The sequence below is a fragment of the Phocoena phocoena genome, chromosome X (genome assembly GCF_963924675.1).
Source record: "Phocoena phocoena chromosome X, mPhoPho1.1, whole genome shotgun sequence".
Taxonomy (NCBI): Eukaryota; Metazoa; Chordata; class Mammalia; order Artiodactyla; family Phocoenidae; genus Phocoena; species Phocoena phocoena.
The window spans coordinates 66,197,056-66,202,619 of NC_089240.1; positions in this window are offsets into that span (position 1 = coordinate 66,197,056).

Consider the following 5,564-nt stretch of genomic DNA (forward strand, 5'->3'; position numbering starts at 1 on the left):
TAGTGTGCAGGAATGCCAGAGATTTCTGTGCAGGAATTTTGTAACCTGCTACTGTGCCAAATTCATTCATTAGATCTAGTAGCTTTCTGGTAGCATCTTTAGGATTCTCTATGAATAGTATCATGTGATCTGCAAACAGTGACAGCTTTACTTCTTCTTTTCCGATTTGGATTCTTTTTATTTCCTTTCTTCTCTGATTGCTGAGGCTAAAACTTCCAAAACTATGTTGAATAAGAGTGGTGAGAGTGGGCAACCTTGTCTTGTTCCTGGTCTTAGTGGAAATGCTTTCAGTTTTTCACCATTGAGGATGATGTTGGCTGTGGCTTTGTCATATATGGCCTTTATTATTTTGAGGAAAGTTCCCTCTATGCCTACTTTCTGCAGGGTTTTTATCATAAATGGGTGTTGATTTTTGTCGAAAGCTTTCTCTGCATCTATTGAGATGACCATATGGTTTTTCTCCTTCAATTTGTTAATATGGTATATCACATTGATTGACTTGCATATATTGAAGAATCCTTGCCTTCCTGAAATAAGCCCCACTTTCTCATGGTGTATGATCCTCTTAATGTGATGTTGGATTCTGTTTGCTAGTATTTTGTTTAGGATTTTTGCATCTATGTTCATCAATGATATTGGCCTGTAGTTTTCTTTATTTGTGACATCCTTGACTGGTTTTTGTATCAGTGTGATGGTGGCCTCATATAATGAGCTTGGGAGTGTTCCTCCCTCTGCTATATCTTCAAAGAGTTTGAGAAGGATAGGTGATAGCTCTTTTCTAAATATTTGATAGAATTCACCTGTGAAGCCATCTGGTCCTGGGCTTTTATTTGTTGGAATACTTTTAATCGCAGTTTCAATTTTAGTGCTTGTGATTGGTCTGTTCATATTTTCTATTTCTTCCTGATTCTGTCTTGGCAGGTTGTGCATTTCTAAGAATTTGTCCATTTCTTCCAGGTTGCCCATTTTATTGGCATAGAGTTGCTTGTGGTAATCTCTCATGATCTTTTGTATTTCTGCAGTGTCAGTTGTTACTTCTCCTTTTTCATTTCTAAATCTATCGATTTGAGTCCTCTAACTTCTTTTTTTTTTGATGAGTCTTGCTAATGGTTTTTCAATTTTGCTTATCTTCTCAAAGAAGCAGCTTTTAGTTTTATTGATCATTGCTATCATTTCTTTCATTTCTTTTTCAGTTATTACTGATCGGATTTTTATTATTTCTTTCCTTCTGCTAACTTTCCGGTTTTTTTGTTCTTCCTTCTCTAATTGCTTTAGGTTCAAGGTTAGCTTGTTTATTCGAGATGTTTCCTGTTTCTTAAGGTAGGATTGTATTGCTATAAACTTCCCTGTTAGTACTGGTTTTGCTGCCTCCCATAGGTACTGGGTCGTCTTGTCTCCTTGGTCATTGTTTCTATGTATTTTTTGATTTCCTCTTTGATTTCTTCACTGATCACTTTGTTATTAAGTAGTGTATTCTTTAACCTCCATGTGTTTGTATTTTTTACAGATCTTTTCCTGTAATTGGTTTCTAGTCTCATAGCATTGTGGTCAGGAAAGAAACTTGATACAATTTCAATTTTCTTAAATTTACCAAGGCTTTATTTGTGACCCAAGCTAGGATCCATCCTGGAGAATGTTTCATGAGCACTTGAGAAAAATGTGTATTCTGTTGTTTTTGGATGGAATGTCCTATAAATATCAATTAAGTCCATCTTGTTTAATGTGTCATTTAAAGCTTGTGTTTCCTTATTTATTTTCATTTTGGAGGATCTGTACATTGGTGTATTTGGAGTGTTAAAGTCACCCTACTATGAGTGTGTTACTGTCGACCTCCCCTTTTTTGGCTGTTAGTATTTTCCTTATGTATTGAGGTGCTCCTATGTTGGGTGCATAAATATTTACAATTGTTATGTCTTCTTCTTGGATCGATCCCTTCATCATTATGTAGTGTCCTTCTTTGTCTCTTCTAATAGTCTTTATTTTAAAGTCTATTTTGTCTCATATGAGAATTGCTACTCCAGCTTTCTTTTGGTTTCCGTATGCATGGATTAACTTTTTCCATCCCCTCACTTTCCGTCTGTATGTGTCTCTAGGTCTGAAGTGCATCTCTTGCTGACAGCATATACATTGGTCTTATTTTTGTATCCATTCATCCAGTCTGTGTCTTTTGGTGTGAACATTTAATCCATTTACATTTAACGTAATTATCAATATGTATGTTACTATTCCCATTTTTTTAATTGTTTTGCCTTTATTATTGTAGGTCTTTTCCTTTTCTTGTATTTCTTGCCTAGAGAAGATCCTTTATCATTTGTTGTAAAGCTGGTTTGGTGGTGCTGAACTCCCTCGGCTTTTGCTTGTCTGTAAAGGTTTTAATTTCTCCATCAAATCTGAATGAGATTCTTGCTGGGCAGAATAATCCTGGTTGTAGGGTTTTGTCCTTCACCAAATATGTCCTGCCACTCCCTTCTGGCTTGCAGAGTTTCTGCTGAAAGTTCAGCTGTTAACCTTATTGGAATTCCCTTGTGTGTTATTTGTTGTTTTTCCCTTGCTGCTTTTAATATGTTTTCTTTGTATTTAATTTTTGAGAGTTTGAATAATATGTGTCTTGGCATGTTTCTCCTTGTTTTTTCCCTATATGGGACTCTCTGTGCTTCCTGGACTTGATTAACTATTTCCTTTCCCATATTAGGGAAATCTTCAACTATAATCTCTTCAAATATTTTCTCAGTCCATTTCTTTTTCTCTTATTCTTCTGGAACCCGTATAATTCAAATGTTGGTGCTTTTAATGTTGTCTCAGAGGTCTCTGAGACTGTCCTCAGTTCTTTTCACCCTTTTTTCTTTATTCTACTCTGCAGCAATTATTGCCACTTTTTTATCTTCAAGTTCACTTATCCGTTCTTCTGCCTCATTTGTTCTGCCATTGATCCCTTCTAGAGTATTTTAAGTTTCATTTATTGTGTTGTTCATTATTGCTTGTTTCATCTGTAGTTCTTCTAGTTCCTTGTTAAAGGTTTCTGGCATTTTTTGTATTGTATTTCCAAGATTTTGGATCATCTTTACTATCATTATTCTCAATTATTTTTCAGGCAGACCGCCTATTTCCTCTTCATTTGTTTGGTCTGGTGGGTTTTTATCTTGCTCTTTCATCTCCTGTGTGTTTTTCTGTCTTCTCATTTTGCTTATCTTACTGTGCTTGGGGTCTCCTTTTCACCAGCTGCATGTTCATAGTTCCCGTACTTTTTGGTGTCTGTCCCCAGTGGCTAAAGTTGGTTCAGTGGGTGGTGTAGGCTTCCTCATGGAAGGGACTAGTGCCTGTGTTCTGGTAGATGAGTCTGTATCTTGTCTTTCTGGTTGGCAGGCCCATGTTTGGTGACGTGTTTTGGGGTGTCTGTGGCCTTATCATGATTTTAGGCAGCCTCTCTGCCAATGGGTGGGGTTTTGTTCCTGTGTTCCTAGTTGTTTGGCTTAGGGTGTCTAGCAGCTTAGCTTTCTTGTCGTTGAGTGAAGCTGGGGGTTCGTGTTGAAATGGAGATCTCTGGAAGATTTTCGCCATTTGATATTATGCGGAGTTAGGAGGTCTCTTGTGGACCTGTGTCCTGAAGTTGGCTCTTCCACCTCAGAGGCACAGCACTGACTCCTGGCTGCAGCACCAAGAGCCTTTCATCTCACAACTCAGAATAAAAGGGAGAAAATGTAGAGGGAAAGAAAGAAAGAGGATAGAAGAAAATATAATAACGTAAGATAAAATAAAATAAAGTTATTTAAAAAATAATTATTAAAATTTTTTTTTAAAAAGTGAAAAACAAAAAGATCAGATGGATAGAACCCTAGGACAAATGGTGAAAGCAAAGCTATACAGACACATTCTCACACAGAATCATACACACTCACATAAAGAGCAAAATGGGAAAAAATAATAAATCTTGCTCTCAAAGTCCACCTCCTCAATTTGGGATGATTCATTGTCTATTCAGGTATTCCACAGATGCAGGGTACATCTAGTTGATTGTGGAGATTTAATCTGCTGCTCCTGAGGCTGCTGGGAGAAATTTCCCTTTCTCTTCTTTGTTCACACAGCTCCCGGTGTTCAGCTTTGGATTTGGCACTGCCTGTGCGCGTAGGTCACCGGAGGGCATCTGTTCTTCCCTCAGACAGGACGGGGATAAAGGAGCCGCTGATTCGGGAGCTCTGGATCACTCAGGCCGGTGGGAGGGCAGGGTACGGATGCTGGGCAAGCCTGTGGTGGCAGAGGTCAGCGTTATGTTGCACCAGCCTGAGGCATGCTGTGCGTTCTCCCAGGGAAGTTGTCCCTGGATCCTGGGACCCTGCCAGTGGCGGGCTGCCCAGCCTCCCCGGATGGGAGGTGTGGATAGTGACCTGTGCTCGCACACAGGTTTCTCAGTGGTGGCAGCAGCAGCCTTAGTGTCTCATGCCTGTCTCTGGGGTCTGTGCTGTTAGCCGCGGCTCGTGCCCGTGTCTGGAGCTCCTTTAAGCAGCGCTCTTAATCCCCTCTCCTCGCGCACCAGGAAACAAAGAGGGAAGAAAAAGTCTCTTGCCTCTTTGGCAGCTCCAGACTTTTACCCGGACTCCCTTCCAGCTAGCCGTGGTGCAATAACCCCTTCAGGCTGTGTTCACGCCGCCAGACTGAAGCCTGAGCCTCAGCTCGCAGACCCGCCCGTCCCGGCGGGTGAGCAGACAAGCCTCTCGGGCTGGTGAGTGCTGGTTGGAACCAATCTTCTGTGCGGGAATCTCTTCGCTTTGCCCTCTGTACCCCTGTTGCTGCGCTCTCCTCCGTGGTCCCGAAGCTCCCCCCCTTCACCACTCGCAGTTTCCGCCTGTGAAAGGGCTTCCTAGTGTGTGGAAACCTTTCTTCCTTCACAGCTCCCTCCCACTGGTGCAGGTCCTGTCCCTATTCTTTTGTCTCTGTTTATTCTTTTTTCTTTTGCCCTACCCAGGTACGTGGGGAGTTTCTTGCCTTTTGGGAGGTCTGAGGTCTTCTGCCAGCATTCAGTAGGTGTTCTGTAGGAGTTGTTCCACGTGTAGATGTATTTCTGATGTATCTGTGGGGAGGAAGGTGATCTCCACATCTTACACTTCAGCCATCTTCCCCCGGTCTCGAGCCAAGCAGTTAGCTTTTGAAATGTCCTCCAAAGTATTCCTCTAGATATTGCCTACCCTGACACAGATTCAAGAAGGATAATTAACACACCTTCATTTCACTTAGAAGATGTGTCAAGTTTTCCTTACTGCCTGAGCCATATGGTTCTAAGTGAATCTTCTTGGGAAGAAATCTGGCTTGGGATTCCCTTTGATATATGCAATGAATTACTATACAGAGAAACATTATAAATTGTGTGCTTTAATATGAATCCCAACACTCGGATGGCCCTTTTTTTCTCTCAGACATGCAAAACCAGAGTTCCATTTGGGCCAAAAATAAGTAGGTAGACACCTACTCATTGTAAGTTGCAGGTACCAGTGAGGCCCTTTGCTTCTCTAGTGTATACCTGCCTTTCTGTAGTTGTCTACTCATTCTAAGACACTGGGCAACCAGGGCCA